The sequence below is a fragment of the Centroberyx gerrardi genome, chromosome 17 (genome assembly GCF_048128805.1).
Source record: "Centroberyx gerrardi isolate f3 chromosome 17, fCenGer3.hap1.cur.20231027, whole genome shotgun sequence".
NCBI lineage: Eukaryota > Metazoa > Chordata > Actinopteri > Beryciformes > Berycidae > Centroberyx > Centroberyx gerrardi.
The window spans coordinates 8,773,538-8,794,916 of record NC_136013.1 but is presented as its reverse complement, the minus strand read 5'-3'; the positions used below and the strand labels follow the sequence as shown (position 1 = coordinate 8,794,916).

Sequence of the window (21,379 nt, the reverse complement as noted above, 5' to 3'; positions counted from 1 at the left end):
AAAAACATTTGTCAGAAATCCTTGGAAATTATGATTTACCACACTTGGATTAAAGTGGTTTGCACTGTGGTTTGTATGATAAACCTATTTAATCTCTGCCTTGATTCACTTAAAAGGTTTACAGATACATTATATATTTTAAAACTGAATATTATTGTCATGTAATCAATTATTATTATGAAAGATATAGTTTATTAACACATTGTTACAATTGATGTAGAAATATGATGAAAAGATTTATTTGTTATGAGGACTAAATAAGTCTTGTTTCTTTGTCATTAGAATTTTGATCAAAATTGAAGCAAAATGAAATAAATTACCTTGTTTCATCAAACAATTTCAAACAACATCAAAGACTTTTCTGGATCTCACCAATTTAGCAGAAGCTTTATGGAAAAGCAGAGTTTTCTATTGGAAAGATGCTTGTTTCAAGTGCAGGAGGTTTTTGTACGGCCTCTTAATGAGTTTGTATCACTGTGGTGGACTTTTGGTGGAGGCACCAAACTCATCGTTGACTGTAAGTACCAGAGATTTCTACTTTATATGACACATATCGCTTTAAATCAAATTTTGGGGAAGAAATTGAATAATCAAATTTTCACTGTTAGCACTTTATTTCCTATTTATTGGTTATAAGGCTGAACAATCAGTTTGAACAGAAATCTTGCTGAGATCAATGTCTATTCAATTCTCTAGATTGTTCAAGTTAGACATTCGCTATAAAAACATCCATTTTCTGATCAATTGTATTTTTCATGGAGTTTTTATTAAATTTATTTATCTATTAAATTTGCCAACCAACTAAAATCCTTAATTGTTAAATTATGATTCATTTCATGAAATCATTATGAAGTTCATTTTACATTTTTTTAAATTCAGATGATGGCTACAATTAATATTTTCTGTGAATGCCTTTAAAATACATATATAATTTCATACTTAAATCCAAAATAGTTTGTAAAATTTGTTCACGGTTCATTAGTTTTACATCTGGTGAAAAGGAAGTGAAAGAGACAGAGAAAAAACGGTTTTAACTGTTTTAATCTACCGTATAAACCTTTTATCTGTTACATTTTTGGCACAAGACAATCATTGCAAGGATGAGAGTTATGGGCTGTCAGATATTATAAAGCAGATTGGTAGATGTCATTATTAATCATCATTAACTAAACTTTTCAATTACATTTACGTTTTAGTAATTTAACTGATTCTCTAATTCTGAGTGACGTACAATGATTGCTACAGTAGAACAAGCTTTATTATTTTAATTGTAAAAATTACAATCAACTCTGCCATTTCTTTCTACCATGCCCTCCCTCCCCTGTCTGTGACATTTCTCCCTCCTCTCCTCTCCTCTTCTCTCCTCTCCTCTCCTCTCCTCTCCTCTCCTCTTCTCTCCTCTCCTCTCCTCTCCTCTCCTCTCCTCTCCTCTCCTCTACTCTTCTCTCCTCTCCTCTCCTCTCCTCTTCTCTCCTCTCCTCTCCTCTCCTCTCCTCTCCCCTCCTCTCCTCTCCTCTCCTCTCCTCCCCTCCCCCCTCTCATCTGCTCTCCTCTCTCTGTCTCTCCTCCAGTGGGTGTGGTGCGGCCCACCCTGACCCTCCTCCCCCCCTCCAGAGTGGAGCTGCAGCAGGACGGTGCCACACTGGTGTGTCTGGCCAACGGGGGCTTCCCCTCAGCCTGGAGGCTGGGCTGGAAGGTGGGGGGCAGCAGCAGCTCCTCAGGGGTGTCAGACAGCCTGGAGGTCCTGGGGAGGGACGGCCACTACAGCTGGAGCAGCACCCTGACCCTCCCTGCAGACCAGTGGAGGAAGGCGGGCTCAGTGAGCTGTGAGGCCAGTCTGAATGGCCAGACGCCTGTCACTCAAACCCTGGACCCTGACCGCTGCTCAGAGTAGAGCTTCAGCAACGCTTCCTGTCTAGAAATGTTCTTCTGTGCTGAAGATGACTTGACTCAGCTTTTTCATGTGCATGTAACTTTCTATAGCAGAGCTTCCTTACATTTTGCTTCAATTGGTAATTTTTCAAACTGAACTGTATTTGAAGTGTTTCATTCCAAAATAAAGTTATATCAAAATTGTGGCAGAAATGTTTTACCGTAATAAAAATAAAACTATATATTATAACAAGTCCATGTTTGTGTTTTTGCTTATAATATATTTATTTTGAGAAATGCCCATTTGATCTTCCCAATATCAGACCTGCTCTTACCAACTCACTTTATGGCAGAATGCAAGTCAGGTTTCTCTGTTTAATAGCACAAAGGATGGTTACATCAGGTCTTGTGTGCTGGTAAAAACTTTTATCTAGTGACATTTGCATAGTCATTTTTCAGGGTGCAAGAAAGGCTCCGTTGTGTGAGGACATATTTACAAAGGTGTCGCTCCTGTAAATATGAACCTTTAGGGTACATAGAGGTTCGTTCCTATATGTTCCAAGATGGCAATTGATAAGTCGTATAGGTATAGAGGTTCATTCCTATATTGGAGTACAATAAAAGAATATTTCTACTTTTTATTATTATCCTTACTTACCTGTTTTATCTTTCTTTATTTCTTTTACTGTAAATGTTTTTTTGCTGGACATGATGGATTTCATGTGTTGGGAATATAATAATTTGTTTTAAAAAACTGTATCAAGAAGGATGGTTACTGAATGAAAAAGTAATCAGATTACATTCATTGTATATTTGATAAAAACAGGAACTACATTTCTCAGAATCTTGGAGGAAGGGAAAAGATGATTTTGATTTCAATACTACACAGAAAATAATAATTTACTACAAGATGATATAAGTTAACAATGGCTATAGGTGATGATGATACCACTCTTCACATAACAGGCTGTGAATGAGAATGAAAACTCTTTAAAGTAAATTAACGTTATCAGATTATGTTAGTGTTAAACTTTGTCATTTAGCATAATTCTCACTTTCACGCTGAATCGACTATAGTAGAAGTTAAATTCATTATTGGATTATGTTTCCAACTTTCCCAACAATGTGTTCCATTTATATAATCTATACTGTGCTAAATGTGTTAAGCCGTTCTGAATTTTGAAATGTTCCTATATATTTAGAGAATATAATGGTTGTGCTTGGTGAGGTTACTGGTCAGACTCAGCTCTGTGTTCAGTGGTCTGTGTCAGAGTCTCTTCCCCTTCAGCAGCTGCAGTCGGTTCCTGCTGTAACAGCTCAGTGTCTATGCAGTCTGACTGAGGGAGGTTTTTGTACGACTGCAAATCACTGTGTGAACACATCAGCACTGTTTATCTCATGGTAACTCTGACAGTAATAAACTGCTGCATCTTCAGCCTGAGCTCCACTGATGGTCAAAGTGAAGTCAGTCCCGGTTCCACTGCCACTAAACCGAGCTGGTGTTCCTGATTCAAGTTGATTCACATATATTATTAGGAGCTTAGGAGCCTCTCCAGATTTCTGTTGATACCAGTGCATATACTCAGCTACATCCATAATACTGGAAACAGCTGGGTTGGTTTTACAGGTCAGAGTGACAGTGGATCCTGGAGTAAATGTCACTACTGGAGGCTGAGTCACAGTCACCTGACCGCTGGATCCTGCAGACAAAAACACAACATTCATTTTTCAGCAGAAATAAATGACAGAAAAGGCAGCACACTGTGTTTGATATGTTGCTGAGTAAATGAACCTGTAAAACAGCAGCAGGCCAGCGTCCAGATGAGGATGGTGATGAGAGTCATGGTGGTTGTGGTTTCTGCTGTGTTGAGTGACAGATCTGAGTCCTGCAGTGTTGAACTCACAGGACTATAAACCTTCTCAGTTCACTGGAGGATCAGCTGACAATGCAAAGCCTCCTCTCTATGGAAATGATCTCTCTGCTCTCAACACACTGAAGGCAATGTGGGACACAAAATCAGGAGCAAATACTGCTTGGATTTACAGGATCTCTCCTCTTATTGGAATACAAAAAAACATTTGTCAGAAATCCTTGGAAATTATGATTTACCACACTTGGATTAAAGTGGTTTGCACTGTGGTTTGTATGATAAACCTATTTAATCTCTGCCTTGATTGACTTTAGGTTTACATAGATACATTATAATTTTCAAAGCTGATTATTATGGTCTTGTAGTAGATGATTATTATGAAAGATATAGTTAATTTACATGTTAAAATGCATTTAAAATATGGTGAAAAAATTGAATTGTTATGAGGAGAGCATAACTTGTTTCTCTGTCATTTGAAATTTGTAAAAAATGTAAGCAAAATGAAGTAAATCATCTTGTTTCTTCAAACAATTTCAAACCACATCAAAGACTTTTCTGGATCTCACCAATTTAGCAGAACCTTTATGGAAAAGCAGAGTTTTCTATTGGAAAGATGCTTGTTTCAAGTGCAGGAGGTTTTTGTACGGCCTCTTAATGAGTTTGTATCACTGTGGAGGACTTTTGGTGGAGGCACCAAACTCATCGTTGACTGTAAGTAACAAAGATTTCTACTTTATATGACACACAGTATATTGCTTTAAATCAAATTCTGGGGAAGAAATTGAATGATCAAATTTTCACTGTTTGCACTTTATTTCCTATTTATTGGTTATAAGGCTGAACAATCAGTTTGAACAGAAATCTTGCTGAGATCAATATCTCTTCAATCCTCTAGATTGTTCAAGTTAGACATTCGCTATAAAAACATAAATTTTCTGATCAATTGTATTTTTCATAGAGTTTTTATTAAATTTATTTATCTATTCAATTTGCCAACCAACTAAAATCCTTAACTGTTAAATTATGATTTATTTCATAAAATCATTATGAAGTTCATTTTACATTTTTTAAAATCCAGATGATGGCTACATTTAATATTTTCTGTGAATGCCTTTAAAATACATATATCATATCATACTTAAATCCAAAATAGCTTGTAACATTTGTTCACGGTTCGTTAGTTTTACATCTGGTGAAAAGGAAGTGAAAGAGACAGAGAAAAAACGGTTTTAACTGTTAATCTATAAACCTTTTGTTTGTTACATTTTTGGCACAAGACAATCATTGCAGGGATGAGAGTTATGGGCTGTCAGATATTATAAAGCAGATTGGTAGATGTCATTATTAATCATCATTAACTAAACTTTTCAATTACATTTTGGTAATTTAACTGATTCTCTAATTCTGAGTCACGTACAATGAATGCTACAGTACAACAAGCTTTATTATTTTAATTGTCAAAATTACAATCAACTCTGCCATTTCTTTCCTCCATTACCACCCTCTCCTCTCCTCTCCTCTCCTCTCCTCTCCTCTCCTCTCCTCTCCTCTCCTCTCCTCTCCTCTCCTCTCCTCTCCTCTCCTGTCCTCTCCTCTCTCTGTCTCTCCTCCAGTGGGTGTGGTGCGGCCCACCCTGACCCTCCTCCCCCCCTCCAGAGTGGAGCTGCAGCAGGACGGTGCCACACTGGTGTGTCTGGCCAACGGGGGCTTCCCCTCAGCCTGGAGGCTGGGCTGGAAGGTGGGGGGCAGCAGCAGCTCCTCAGGGGTGTCAGACAGCCTGGAGGTCCTGGGGAGGGACGGCCACTACAGCTGGAGCAGCACCCTGACCCTCCCTGCAGACCAGTGGAGGAAGGCGGGCTCAGTGAGCTGTGAGGCCAGTCTGAATGGCCAGACACCTGTCACTCAAACCCTGGACCCTGACCGCTGCTCAGAGTAGAGCTTCAGCAACGCTTCCTGTCTAGAAATGTTCTTCTGTGTTGAAGATGACTTGACTCAACTTTTTCATGTGCATGTAACTTTCTATAGCAGAGCTTCCTTACATTTTGCTTCAATTGGTAATTTTTCAAAATGAACTGTATTTGAAGTGTTTCATTCAATAATAAAGTTTTAGCAAAATTGTGGCAGAAATGTTTCACCGTAATAAAAATAAAAGTATATATTATAACAAATCCATGTTTGTGTTTTTACTTATAATATATTTATTATGAGAAATGCCCACTAGATCTTCCCAATATCATACCTGCTCTTAGCAACTCACTTTATTGCAAAATCCAAGTCAGGTTTCTACTCTGTTTAATAGCACAAGGGATGGTTACATCAGGTCCTGTGTGTTGGTAAAACTTTTACGATCATGTGACATTTGCATAGAGAATAGTAAAGTGTGGGAACAATCATCTAGATTTTTTAAATGTTGACTGACGAATGTGAATGTTTTTTTGTTTATAGAACCATAGAAGAAAGTTTCATTGCTTCAGGTTAATCTTCTATAAGATTTGTTGTGCTGCTAAAATCTGTTGACCATCTGTTGCTCTATTCTAGGAGAGGTAAAACCTCACCAACCTCCTCATTAAAAGTTGAGTTTCTCTGGGGATGTGAGTTTAAAACTGCCTGTTGAAAAATGTCTTCCAGTATGTTTCAGTATTATCTCGAGTCACTGTGGTTCTGCTTGATGACACTTGTGTTCCAGGGCCAGAGTGCTGTGTTCAGTGGACCAGTTATCCAGATCACAGTCTCTTCCCTAAGCCTCAGCACCTGCAGCAGGCCGTTTTCAATGCAGTCAAACTGAAGGAGGTTTTTCCTACGGCTCAAAATCACTGTGTGAACCCTGGGCTACCATGATAACCAAGACAGTAGTAATCTCCAACATCGTCAGCCTGAACACCACTGATGGTTAGAGTGTAGTGAGAACCAGATCTACTGCCACTGAATCTAGATGGAGTTCCTGAGTTGAGAGTTGATGCTCTGTATATAAGAAGTTTAGGAACCTGTCCACTTTTTCTCTGCTGTTATCACAGTTATGCTGACGACACACAACTCTTTATTTCATTGGCCCCTGATGATACGAGTCCTGTAGTCTCCCTGCTTTACTGTTTGGATGATATAAATCTCTGGATGGCACATTTTTTTTTACAATGAACAAGGAGAAAACAGAAATTCTTGTTGTGGGACAGCGTGTCTGTACTCAGTTTATGAGTCTGAGTCCCTGAAGACCAGTGATCAGGTCAGAAATCTGGGACTAATTATCGATGATGAGTTTTTATAGCCACATTAGTAGCAGTAGTGCATGCCTTTGTCATTAGCAGACTGGACCATTTTAATGCCCTTTTTTCTGGCCTTCCTAAGAAAACCATTGGAAGGCTGCAGCTCATCCAGAATGCAGCTGCTGGTGTTTTAACCAGGACTAAAAACTCTGATCACATTACTCCAGTTCTCAAATTTCTCCACTGGCTCCCTGTGAATTTCAGAACTGATTTTAAGATTTTACTCCTGGTTTACAAAGCCCTTAATGGCCTGGCACCACAGTATATATCAGACATGCTTATTAGTTATGAGCCTGTCATAAATCTGGTGAAATAGCATTTAGTGTTTATGCACCCAAGAAAGGGAATAGCCTGCCTGTTGATTGAAGATGTGCTCCAACATTATGCTCATTTAAGAGTAAACTTAAGACTTTTATTTTTGTACAGCATACACATAAATGGTTAATTATTATTGTTCATATTTTTGCTGTCATTGTTGTTATTGTTATATTATTATTACTATTTTATATATTTCATATATTCCTGTTTACTCTGTGACCTTTTACTAAATCATCTGTATGTAGGTGTAACAGCTGTTATTATTTTTATTATTTATTTATTCATTTCTATGTTTTATTATTATCCTTACTTACCTATTTTATCTTTCTTTCTAACATTTTTGAATATGTTATTTTGAGACTTGATCATTGTAAAGTGTTGCCTAATGTTATAATTGCTGTTGTTTGTGTTGTGGCGACGGATTAGAGCAGTGGTTCTCAACGTGGGGTCCGGGGACCACCAGGGGTCCTTGAGGGGGTTCCAGGGGGTCCCCAGCAAATTGATGAATTGTTAAACTTCACCATTATTTCATTTACAATAAGTTAACACAATTAGAGAATGTAGAAGAATAATTATTTTAATCATAGTTTCAGTTGTTATCTCTCTACCTAGAGATAGTCATGGAATTCTGGACAAAATCATATCTAACAATAAAAATACTCTCAGATTTGGGTCCGAGAGACAAAATCTCATCAAAAGGGGGTCTGTGGCCCTAATGTGGACTAACTTAGGGTCCTTGATATGAAAAAGGTTGAGAATCACTGGTTTACAGCAAGTAAGTACTGAAAGGCTCGGCCGTCTGAGGACATATTTACAGAGGTGTCATTCGGGTACATAGAGGTTTGTTCCTGTTCCAAGAGGGAAACTGATCTCTGTACAGCATCACCACACATTGTAACGTTCCTCTGAGCTCAACTCAAGGACGAATTCACAATGTTGGTGGCCATAGGGCTAGAATGATTTGTTTGTGTTTGTGGTCATTGTGTAGAGCAAGTAAGTAAAGAAAGACTCGGTTGTCTGTTGACATATTTACAAAGCTGTCGCTCCTGTAAATATGAACCTTTAGGGTACATAGAGGTTCGTTCCTATGTTCCAAGACGGTGATTGATAAGTCTTATAGGCATAGAGGGTCATTCCTATGCTGGACTGTGGTAAATCATAGGTATAGAGGTTCAATGGAGTACGATGAAAGAATATCTCTATATTTTATTATCATCCTTACTTACCTATTTTATCTTTCTTTCTTTCTTTTTAATGGACATGACGGATTTCATGTGTTGGGAATATAATAATTTGTTTTTAAAAAAATTTACGAAGTATGATGGTTACTGAATGATAAAGTAATCAGACTACATTCATTGTATATTTCATAAAAACAGGAACTACATTTCTCAAAATCTTGGTGGAAGGGAAAAGGTGATTTTGATTTCAATACTACACACAAAATAATAATTTAAACTAAATATAAATAAAACTCTTTAAATAAAAATGATCAGATTATGTTAGTGTTAAACTTTGTCTTTTAGAATAATTCTCACTTTCACAGCTGTGTCGATTATAGTAGAAGTTAAATTCATTATTGGATTATGTGATTATGACTAACTTACCCAAAAATGTGTTTATATAATCTATACTGTGCTAAATGTGCTAAGCCGTTCTGAATTATGAAATGTTCCTATATATTTAGAGAATATAATGGTTGTGCTTAGTGAGGTTACTGGTCAGACTCAGCTCTGTGTTCAGTGGTCTGTGTCAGAGTCTCTTCCCCTTCAGCAGCTGCAGTCGGTTCTTGCTGTAACAGCTCAGTGTCTATGCAATCTGACTGAGGGAGGTTTTTGTACGACTCAAAATCACTGTGTGATCACTCCACTGTGGACACTCTGACAGTAATAAACTGCTGCATCTTCAGCCTGAGCTCCACTGATGGTCAAAGTGAAGTCAGTCCCGGTTCCACTGCCACTAAACCGAGCTGGTGTTCCTGATAAAAGTTGATTCACAAGTTTTATTAGGAGCTTAGGAACCTCTCCAGATTTCTGTTGATACCAGTGCATATAATTATTATTATAAACAGCTGGGTTGGTTTTACAGCTCATAGTGACAGTGGATCCTGGAGTAAATGTCACTACTGGAGGCTGAGTCACAGTCACCTGACTGCTGGATCCTGCAGACAAAAACACAACATTCATTTATCAGCAGAAATAAATGACAGAAAAGGCAGCACACTGTGTTTGATATTTTGCTGAGTAAATGAACCTGTAAAACAGCAGCAGGCCAGCGTCCAGATGAGGATGGTGATGAGAGTCATGGTGGTTGTGGTTTCTGCTGTGTTGAGTGACAGATCTGAGTCCTGCAGTGTTGAACTCACAGGACTATAAACCTTCTCAGTTCACTGGAGGATCAGCTGACAATGCAAAGCCTCCTCTCTATGGAAATGATCTCTCTGCTCTCAACACACTGAAGGCAATGTGGGACACAAAATCAGGAGCAAATACTGCTTGGATTTACAGGATCTCTACTCTTACTGGAATACAAAAATACATTTGTCAGAAATACTTGGAAATTATGATTTACCACACTTGGATTAAAGTGGTTAAAAATCATGAGATTATGTTACTGTATTTCAGTCATCCAATGGATTGTGTCACTGATAACAATTTAATCTAGATAATTTTTAATCTGTAAAGGATTACATTTTGAAATTAACTTTCCCAACCTGGTGTGCCATGCACACAGGGAAGATACTGTAGTTTCAAATTTTGTAATTTAGCCCTAAATCTCACTTTTACAACTGTCTCCAGTTGAACCTAAAATCATCAATATATTATTTTCCCAACTTTCCAAACAAGGTGTTCAATTTATAAAATATTTACTGTAGTGCTGTGCTTTGTTGTTTCAGTCAGTTCAAAGTCAAGTCAATCAGTCAGGTGAGTAATGTATATCAGTTCAGTTCTTCAATCAGTTCTGTATCTTTGATAATCAATATTCTGTGATGGATTACAATGTTAAACTAACCTTCCCCTGCCTGTGTACCTGCACACAGCCAACATACTGCAGTGTTAAACTCTGTCATTCAGCATAACTGCCACCTGTCCAGCTGTGTGTTGTACAGCAGCAGTGAATCTCCTCCTTGTGTCTCTCTGCTCTCCCTCCAGCCGGCCCCATGGTCAGGCCCTCAGTCTCTCTGCTTCCCCCCTCCTCTGAGCAGCTCTCTGGGGGCTCGGCCACGCTGGCCTGCCTGCTGACCGGCTACTCTCCTCAGGGAGCCGTGGTGAGCTGGGAGGTGGACGGTACAGAGGTGACAGAGGGGGTCCTGACCAGCTCAGAGGAGGAGAAGAGCGGACGCTACAGCAGCAGCAGCACCCTGACCCTGAGCCAGGACCGCTGGATGGAAGGAGAGCTGTACTCCTGCAGGGTGCTCCATCATGACCACACCCAGACCCAGTCCCTCCGCAGGAGCCGGTGTGAGGGCTAGGGGGGCTGGAGGAAGACCAGGACAGGAGCAGGAACAACACACCTGCTACTCTCATCAATAGAGATTTTAATGTTAGAGTCAGTTAAAGCTTTGTGGAATAGAGAACCACACTGCTATATAGTGTTGGACAACAACAGCTTGGAGAGTAGTGTGTGTAGCTAAGCTGCTAGATGTGAGTGTGCTTCATAACTGTCATGTTGATGATTGATGTTTTGCTAATAAAGCTTGTTCTGATAAATAACATGATGAACTGTATCAGTCATTACCTTTATGGACAGCACTCAGAAATTAAATGATTTTATAGTTTCTATTAATACCCAGGATCTCCTCTCTCTGTGGAAAATGAACATCTTGGGATGTAAATGATCATGCAAATCTTATTTTCACTACTTTTTTTGACTGGGAATGAAAGTAAAAATCCCTTAGAGGTAAAATCGACAGTAAAACAGAATTCAGTTCATGTTATTCTCATAATCATGGACTGGTGAATATGAGTAACTGCAAAAATGTAGAGCAGAGAATAATGACTGAAATGTGTGATGTTAACAAGCAACATTTTTCAGAGCTTTTTTCAAGGAATATGAAGCTAAAATCATGCACACAGAGAAATATTTTTTGAGTTTTTACACTCAAATGAGCTCAACAGTTGAATTATGAAATGTGCCTATATATTTAGAGAATATAATGGTTGTGCTTGGTGAGGTTACTGGTCAGACTCAGCTCTGTGTTCAGTGGTCTGTGTCAGAGTCTCTTCCCCTTCAGCAGCTGCAGTCGGTTCCTGCTGTAACAGCTCAGTGTCTATGCAGTCTGACTGAGGGAGGTTTTTGTACGACTGCAAATCACTGTGTGAACACAACAGCACTGTTTATCTCATGGATACTCTGACAGTAATAAACTGCTGCATCTTCAGCCTGAACTCCACTGATGGTCAAAGTGAAGTCAGTCCCGGTTCCACTGCCACTAAACCGAGCTGGTGTTCCTGATACAAGTTGATTCACATATTTTATTAGGAGCTTACGAACCTCTCCAGATTTCTGTTGATACCAGAAGATACGATTATTACTATAAACAGCTGGGTTGGTTTTACAGGTCATAGTGACAGTGGATCCTGGAGTAAATGTCACTACTGGAGGCTGAGTCACAGTCACCTGACCGCTGGATCCTGCAGACAAAAACACAACATTCATTTATCAGCAGAAATAAATGACAGAAAAGGCAGCACACTGTGTTTGATATTTTGCTGAGTAAATGAACCTGTAAAACAGCAGCAGGCCAGCGTCCAGATGAGGATGGTGATGAGAGTCATGGTGGTTGTGGTTTCTGCTGTGTTGAGTGACAGATCTGAGTCCTGCAGTGTTGAACTCACAGGACTATAAACCTTCTCAGTTCACTGGAGGATCAGCTGACAATGCAAAGCCTCCTCTCTATGGAAATGATCTCTCTGCTCTCAACACACTGAAGGCAATGTGGGACACAAAATCAGGAGGAAATACTGCTTGGATTTACAGGATCTCTACTCTTACTGGAATACAAAAATACATTTGTCAGAAATATTTTAATTTTAATTTTTACTTTATTTTTTAATAAATTATGATTTACCACACTTGGATTAAAGTGGTTTGCACTGTGGTTTGTATGATAAGCCTATTTAATCTCTGCCTTGATTGACTTACGGGGTTTACATAGATACATTATATCTCTTAAAACTAATTATTATGGTCTTGTAATAGATGATTATTATGAAAGATATAGTTAATTTACACATTAAATCCATGTAAAATATGATGAAAAAATTGAATTGTTATGAGGAGAGCATAACCTGTTTCTCTGTCATTTGAAATTTGTAAAAAAAATTAAAGCAAAATGTAATAAATTACCTTTTTTCATCAAACAATTTCAAACAACATCAAAGACTTTTCTGGATCTCACCAATTTAGCAGAACCTTTATGGCAAAGCAGAGTTTTATATTGGAAAGATGCTTGTTTCAAGTGCAGGAGGTTTTTGTACGGCCTCTTAATGAGTTTGTATCACTGTGGTGGACTTTTGGTGGAGGCACCAAACTCATCGTTGACTGTAAGTACCAGAGATTTCTACTTTATATGACACATAGTATATCGCTTTAAATCAAATTTTTGGGAAGAAATTGAATAATCAAATTTTTACAGTTTGCACTTTGTTCATATTATTTGCCATTTATTGTTTAGCGCTGAACAATCAGTTTGAACAGAAATCTTGCTGAGATCAATGTCTCTTCAATCCTCTAGATTATTCAAGTTAGACATTCGCTATAAAAACATTTTCTGATCAATTGTATTTTTCATAGAGTTTTTATTTAATTAAATTTGCAAACCAACTAAAATCCTTAACTGTTGAATTATGATTTCACAAGTTAATTTTTGTTTTTTTAATTCAGACAACAATTAATATTTTCTATGAATGCCTTTAAAATACATATATCATTTTAAACTTAAATCCAAAATAGCCTGTAACATTTGTTCACAGTTCGTTAGTTGGCGAAAAGGAAGTGAAAGAGACAGAGAAAAAACGGTTTTAACTGTTTTAATCTAGAAACCTTTTATTTATTTTTGGTACAAGACAACCATTGCAGGGATGAGAGTTATGGGCTGTCAGATATTATAAAGCAGATTGGTAGATGTCATTAAACTTTCCAATTACATTTACATTTTGGTACTGAGTGACTTACAATGAGTGCTACAGTAGAACAAGCTTCATTATTTTAATTGTCATAATTACAATCAACTCTGCCATTTCTTTCCACCATGCCCTCCCTCCCCTCTCTGTGACATTCCTCCACCCTCTCCTCTCCTCTCCTCTCCTCTCTCCTCCCTTCTCCTCTCCTCTCCTCTCCTCTCCTCTCCTCTCCTCTCCTCTCCTCTCCTCTCCTCTCCTCTCCTCTCCTCTCCTCTCCTCTCTCCTCCCTTCTCCTCTCCTCTCCTCTCCTCTCTCTGTCTCTCCTCCAGTGGGTGTGGTGCGGCCCACCCTGACCCTCCTCCCCCCCTCCAGAGTGGAGCTGCAGCAGGACGGTGCCACACTGGTGTGTCTGGCCAACGGGGGCTTCCCCTTAGCCTGGAGGCTGGGCTGGAAGGTGGGGGGCAGCAGCAGCTCCTCAGGGGTGTCAGACAGCCTGGAGGTCCTGGGGAGGGACGGCCACTACAGCTGGAGCAGCACCCTGACCCTCCCTGCAGACCAGTGGAGGAAGGCAGGCTCAGTGAGCTGTGAGGCCAGTCTGAATGGCCAGACGCCTGTCACTCAAACCCTGGACCCTGACCGCTGCTCAGAGTAGAGCTTCAGCAACGCTTCCTGTCTAGAAATGTTCTTCTGTGCTGAAGATGACTTGACTCAGCTTTTTCATGTGCTGTAACTTTCTATAGCAGAGCTTCCTTACATTTTGCTTCAATTGGTAATTTTTCAAAATGAACTGTATTTGAAGTGTTTCATTCAATAATAAACTTTTATCAAAATTGCGGCAGAAATGTTTTATCATAATTAAAATAAAACTATGGATTATAACAAGTCCATGTCTGTTTTTTTCCTATATTAATTATGAGAAATGCTGACTAGATCTTCCCAATATCATACCTGCTCTTACCAACTCACTTTACTGCAAAATCCAAGTCTGGTTTTTACTCTGTTTAATAGCACAAGGGATGGTTACATCAGGTCCTGTGTGATGGTAAAACTTTTCACTATCTAGTGACATTTGCATAGACATTTAAAAATAATCAGTATTTTTGAAATGTTGAGTGATGAATGTGAATGTGTTGTTAATATATAACAACTTGGCAGAAAATCTCTCATTTTCAGTGCTTCGGGGTGAATTGTTATTATATTATGTTTATTGTGCTGCTAGAAACTGTTGACCATCTGTTTCTATATTCTAGGAGAGGTAAAACCTCACCAACCTCCTCATGAAAAGTTGAGTTTCTCTGGGGATGTAAGTTTAAAACTGCCTGTTGAAAAGTGTCTTCCAGTATGTTTCAGTATTATCTCGAGTCACTGTGGTTCTGCTTGATGACACTTGTGTTCCAGGGCCAGAGTGCTGTGTTCAGTGGACCAGTTATCCAGATCACAGTCTCTTCCCTAAGCCTCAGCACCTGCAGCAGGCCGTTTTCAATGCAGTCAAACTGAAGGAGGTTTTTGTACAGCTCAAAATCACTGTGTGAACACATAGTTACCATGATAGCCAAGACAGATATAATCTCCAACATCGTCAGTCTGAACACCACTGATGGTTAGAGTGTAGTGAGAACCAGATCTACTGCCACTGAATCTAGATGGAGTTCCTGAGTTGAGAGTTGATGCTCTGTATATAAGAAGTTTGGTAACCTGTCCAGGTTTCTGAAGGTACCAGCTGAGATCAGCACCAATATCTGAACTCCCTGTGGCGCTAATGGACACAGTCCCTCCAAGACTAACAGACTTGGATTTGTCAGACTGAGTCAGAAAGTTGTTGGCAGAAGACTCTGAAATAAGAAGTGAAATATGAGTCAGTATGGAACAGCAGTGAAGATTATAATAGTGAGAAGAGAGAAATAGAAAGTAGATTGGAAGTAAAAGGCAAGGTGAGGGATAGGAATTGCACCACACATAAAAATATCAGAACAATGTTAGATATTTGTTCAAAAATTCTCACCCTGACTCAGGAAACCCAACATGACAAGCAGAGCGATTGGCAACTTCATCCTGATGCAGTTTTAGGTGAGAGTGCATGAAAACAGTTCAGACTTGCTGTGACATAAGCATTTAAACTCTGGGGAGCAGTGATGCATAAAAGTCATGCAAAATACATCGTAAGTAGGCAAACACACACCTGTTCCTGTGAAACAGAAAAGGGAGAGGTGAGGTGGAGTGAGAGCACATCCCTTCCTGGGATTTGTTGGACTGTTCAATAGCTCAATTAAAAACTTTTGACACTTTTTCTCTGCTGTTATCACAGTTATGCTGATGACACATAACTATTTATTTCTTTGGCCCCTGATGATACAAGTCCTGTCTCCCTGCTTTACTGTTTGGATGATATAAATGTCTTGATGTCACATATTTTTTTTTACAATGAACAAGGAGAAAACAGAAATTCTTGTTGTGGATGCAAAGGCTCAGAGACAGCGTGTCTGTGCTCAGTTTATGAGTCTGAGTCTCTGAGGACCAGTGATCAGGTCAGAAATCTGGGACTAACTATCGATGATGAGTTTTTACGGCCACATTAGTAGCATCACTATGTCAGCCTTCTATCATTTGAGGAGTATTTCCATAGAGGTTTTCTATCAAAATCTGATGCTGAAAAACTTGTGCATGCCTTTGTCATTAGCAGACTGGACCATTTTAATGCCCTTTTTTTCTGGCCTTCCTAAGAAAACCATTGGAAGGCTGCAGCTCATCCAGAATGCAGCTGCTGGTGTTTTAACCAGGACTAAAAAATCTGATCACATTACTCCAGTTGTCAAAGATCTCCATTGGCTCCCTGTGAATTTCAGAATTGATTTTAAGATTTTACTCCTGGTTTACAAAGCTCTTATTTGCCTGACACCACAGTATCAGACATGCTTATTAGTTATGAGCCTGTCATAAATCTGGTGAAATAGCATTTAGTGTTTATGCACCCAAGAAAGGGAATAGCCTGCCTGTTGATTGAAGATGTGCTCCAACATTATGCTCATTTATGAGTAAACTTAAGACTTTTATTTTTGTATAGCATACACATAAATGGTTAATTGTTATTGTTCATATTTCTGCTGTCATTGTTGTTATTATTATATTATTATTACTATTTTATATATTTCATATATTCCTGTGTTTACTCTGTGACCTTTTACTAAATCATCTGTATGTAGGTGGAACAGCTGTTATTATTTTTATTATTTATTTATTCATTTCTATGTTTTATTATTATCCTTACTTACCTATTTTATCTTTCTTTCTAACGTTTTTGAATATGTCATTTTGAGACTTGATCATTGTAAAGTGTTGCCTAATGTTATAATTGCTGTTGTTTGTGTTGTGGCGACGGTTTAGAGCAGTGGTTCTCAACGTGGGGTCCGGGGACCACCAGGGGTCCTTGAGGGGGTTCCAGGGGGTCCCCAGCAAATTGATGAATTGTTAAACTTCACCATTATTTCATTTACAATAAGTTAACACAATTAGAGAATGTAGAAGAATAATTATTTTAAAGATAGTTTCAGTTGTTATCTCTCTACCTAGAGATAGTCATGGAATTCTGGACAAAATCATATCTAACAATAAAAATACTCTCAGATTTGGGTCCGAGAGACAAAATCTCATCAAAAGGGGGTCTGTGGCCCTAATGTGGATTAACTTAGGGGTCCTTGATATGAAAAAGGTTGAGAATCACTGGTTTAGAGAAAGTAAGTACTGAAAGGCTCGGTCGTCTGAGGACATTTACAGAGGTGTCGTTCGGGTACATAGAGGTTTGTTCCTGTTCCAAGAGGGAAACTGATCTCTGTACAGCATCACCACACATTGTAACGTTCCTCTGACCTCAACTCAAGGATGAATTCACAATGTTGGTGGCCATAGGGCTAGAATGATTTGTTTGTGTTTGTGGTCATTGTGTAGAGCAAGTAAAGTAAAGAAAGACTCGGTTGTCTGTTGACATATTTACAAAGCTGTCGCTCCTGTAAATATGAACCTTTAGGGTACATAGAGGTTCGTTCCTATATGTTCCAAGACGGTGATTGATTGATAAGTCTTATAGACATAGAGAGTCATTCCTATGCTGGAATGTGGTAAATCATAGGTATAGATGTTCAGTGGAGTATGATGAAAGAATATTTCTATATTTTATTATCATCTTTATTACCTATTTTTTCTTTCTTTCTTTCTTTTTTAATGTTATTTTCATAGACATGATGGATTTCATGTGTTGGGAATATAATAATATGTTTTTAAAAAACTGTACGATGGTTACTGAATGATAAAGTAATCAGATTACATTCATTTGATAAAAACAGGAACTACATTTCTCAGAATCTTGGAGGAAGGGAAAAGATGATTTTGATTTTAACACTACATACAAAATAATAATTTAGTACAAGCTGATATAAGTTAGCAATGGCTATAGGTGATGATGATACCACTGTTCCAATAACAGGCTGTGAATGAGAATGAACTCTTTAAAATAAATAAACGTTATCAGATTATGTTAGTGTTGAACTTTGTCATTTAGCATAATTCTCAGTTTTACGCTGTAGCAACTATAGTAGAAGTTAAATTCATTATTGGATTATGTTTCCAATTTTCCCAACAATGTGTTCCATTTATATAATCTATACTGTGCTAAATGTGCTAAGCCGTTCTGAATTATGAAATGTTCCTATATATTTAGAGAATATAATGGTTGTGCTTGGTGAGGTTACTGGTCAGACTCAGCTCTGTGTTCAGTGGTCTGTGTCAGAGTCTCTTCCCCTTCAGCAGCTGCAGTTGGTTCCTGCTGTAACAGCTCAGTGTCTATGCAGTCTGACTGAGGGAGGTTTTTGTACGACTAAAAATCACTGTGTGAACACAACAGCACTGTTTATCTCATGGTAACTCTGACAGTAATAAACTGCTGCATCTTCAGCCTGAACTCCACTGATGGTCAAAGTGAAGTCAGTCTCAGTTCCACTGCCACTAAACCGAGCTGGTGTTCCTGATTCAAGTGTATCCACCTGTGTTATTAGGAGCTTAGGAGCCTCTCCAGATTTCTGTTGATACCAGGACATATACTCAGCTACATACATAATACTGTAAACTGCTGGGTTGGTTTTACAGGTCAGAGTGACAGTGGATCCTGGAGTAAATGTCACTACTGGAGGCTGAGTCACAGTCACCTGACCGCTGGATCCTGCAGACAAAAACACAACATTCATTTATCAGCAGAAATAAATGACAGAAAAGGCAGCACACTGTGTTTGATATGTTGCTGAGTAAATGAACCTGTAAAACAGCAGCAGGCCAGCGTCCAGATGAGGATGGTGATGAGAGTCATGGTGGTTGTGGTTTCTGCTGTGTTGAGTGACAGATCTGAGTCCTGCAGTGTTGAACTCACAGGACTATAAACCTTCTCAGTTCACTGGAGGATCAGCTGACAATGCAAAGCCTCCTCTCTATGGAAATGATCTCTCTGCTCTCAACACACTGAAGGCAATGTGGGACACAAAATCAGGAGGAAAAACTGCTTGGATTTATAGTATCTCTACTCTTATTGGAATACAAAAATACATTTGTCAGAAATCCTTGGAAATTATGATTTACCACACTTGGATTAAAGTGGTTTGCACTGTGGTTTGTATAATGAGCCTATTTCATCTCTGCCTTGATTGACTTACGGGGTTTACATAGATACATTTTATCTCTTAAAACTAATTATTATGGTCTTGTAATAGATGATTATTAGAAAATATATAGTTAATTTACACATTAAATCCATATAAAATATGATGAAAAAATTGAATTGGTAAGAGGAGAGCATAACCTGTTTCTCTGTCATTTGAAATTTGTAAAAAAAAATTAAAGCAAAATGAAATAAATTAACTTGTTTCATCAAACAATTTCAAACAACATCAAAGACTTTTCTGGATCTCACCAATTTAGCAGAACCTTTATGGTAAAGCAGAGTTTTCTATTGGACAGATGCTTGTTTCAAGTGCAGGAGGTTTTTGTACGGCCTCTTAATGAGTTTGTATCACTGTGGTACACTTTTGGTGGAGGCACCAAACTCATCGTTGACTGTAAGTACCAGAGATTTCTACTTTATATGACACATAGTATATCACTTTAAATCAAGTTTTTGGGAAGAAATTGAATCATCAAATTTTTACAGTTTGCACTTTGTTCATATTATTTGCCATTTATTGGTTTGGGCTGAACAATCAGTTTGAACAGAAATCTTGTTGAGATCAATGTCTCTTCAATCCTCTAGATTATTCAAGTTAGACATTCACTATAAAAACATTCATTTTCTGATCAATTGTATTTTTCATGGAGTTTTTATTTCATTAAATTTGTCAACCAACTAAAGTCCGTAACTGTTAAATTATGATTTCACAAGTTAATTTAAGTTTTTTTTTAAATCCAGATGATGACTACAATTAATATTTTCTGTGAATGCCTTTAAAATACATATATAATTTCATACTTAAATCCAAAATAGCTTGTAACATTTGTTCACGGTTCGTTAGTTTTACATGTGGTGAAAAAGGAAGTGAAAGAGACAGAGAAAAAACGGTTTTAACTGTTTTAATCTACAAACCTTTTATCTGTTACATTTTTGGCACAAGACAATCATTGCAGGGATGAGAGTTATGGGCTGTCAGATATTATAAAGCAGATTGGTAGATGTCATTATTAATCATCATTAACTAAACTTTTCAATTACATTTACATTTTAGTAATTTAAGTGATTCTATAATTCTGAGTGATGTACAATGAATGCTAGAGTAGAACAAGCTTCATTACTTTAATTGTCAAAATTACAATCAACTCTGCCATTTCTTTCCACCATGTCCTTCCTCCCCTCTCTGTGACATTCCTCCCCCCTCTCCTCTCCTCTCCTCCTCTCCTCTCCTCTCCTCTCCTCTCCTCTCCTCTCCTCTCCTCCCCTCTCTCTGTCTCTCCTCCAGTGGGTGTGGTGCGGCCCACCCTGACCCTCCTCCCCCCCTCCAGAGTGGAGCTGCAGCAGGACGGTGCCACACTGGTGTGTCTGGCCAACGGGGGCTTCCCCTCAGCCTGGAGGCTGGGCTGGAAGGTGGGGGGCAGCAGCAGCTCCTCAGGGGTGTCAGACAGCCTGGAGGTCCTGGGGAGGGACGGCCACTACAGCTGGAGCAGCACCCTGACCCTCCCTGCAGACCAGTGGAGGAAGGCGGGCTCAGTGAGCTGTGAGGCCAGTCTGAATGGCCAGACGCCTGTCACTCAAACCCTGGACCCTGACCGCTGCTCAGAGTAGAGCTTCAGCAACGCTTCCTGTCTAGAAATGTTCTTCTGTGTTGAAGATGACTTGACTCAGCTTTTTCATGTGCATGTAACTTTCTATAGCAGAGCTTCCTTACATTTTGCTTCAATTGGTAATTTTTCAAACTGAACTGTATTTGAAGTGTTTCATTCCAAAATAAAGTTTTAGCAATATTGTGGCAGAAATGTTTCACCGTAATAAAAATAAAACTATATATTATAACAAATCCATGTTTGTGTTTTTATTTAAGATATTTATTGTGAGAAATGCCCACTTGATCTTCCCAATATCATACCTGCTCTTACCAACTCACATACTACAAAATCTAAGTCAGGTTTCTACTCTGTTTAATAGCACAAGGGATGGTTACATCAGGTCCTGTGTGTTGGTAAAACTTTTACGATCATGTGACATTTGCATAGAGAATAGTAAAGTGAGGGAACAATCATCTAGATTTTTTAAATGTTGACTGACGAATGTGAATGTTTTTTTGTTTATAGAACCATAGAAGAAAGTTTCATTGCTTCAGGTTAATCTTCTATAAGATTTGTTGTGCTGATAAAAACTGTTGACCATCTGTTTCTATATTCTAGGAGGGGTAAAACCTCACCAACCTCC

The 21,379-nt window shown here is 38.6% G+C and overlaps 5 pseudogenes across 1 annotated transcript; all 5 read left to right on the top strand.

Moving 5' to 3' along the window:
- The first annotated feature begins 1,537 nt into the window (after nucleotides 1-1,537).
- LOC144542589 (immunoglobulin lambda constant 6 pseudogene) lies at nucleotides 1,538-1,944 on the top strand (annotated as a pseudogene).
- Nucleotides 1,945-4,327: 2,383 nt separating this feature from the next.
- Nucleotides 4,328-5,746, top strand: LOC144542588 (immunoglobulin lambda constant 6 pseudogene; annotated as a pseudogene).
- Nucleotides 5,747-10,227: 4,481 nt separating this feature from the next.
- LOC144542620 (Ig lambda-1 chain C region pseudogene) lies at nucleotides 10,228-10,971 on the top strand (annotated as a pseudogene). The gene is made up of 2 exons (XR_013507333.1): nucleotides 10,228-10,245; nucleotides 10,474-10,971. The product of XR_013507333.1 is annotated as an Ig lambda-1 chain C region pseudogene (transcript).
- Nucleotides 10,972-11,477: 506 nt separating this feature from the next.
- On the top strand, nucleotides 11,478-14,098 carry LOC144542587 (immunoglobulin lambda constant 6 pseudogene; annotated as a pseudogene).
- Nucleotides 14,099-14,991: 893 nt separating this feature from the next.
- Nucleotides 14,992-20,755, top strand: LOC144542586 (immunoglobulin lambda constant 6 pseudogene; annotated as a pseudogene).
- The last annotated feature ends 624 nt before the right edge of the window (nucleotides 20,756-21,379 follow it).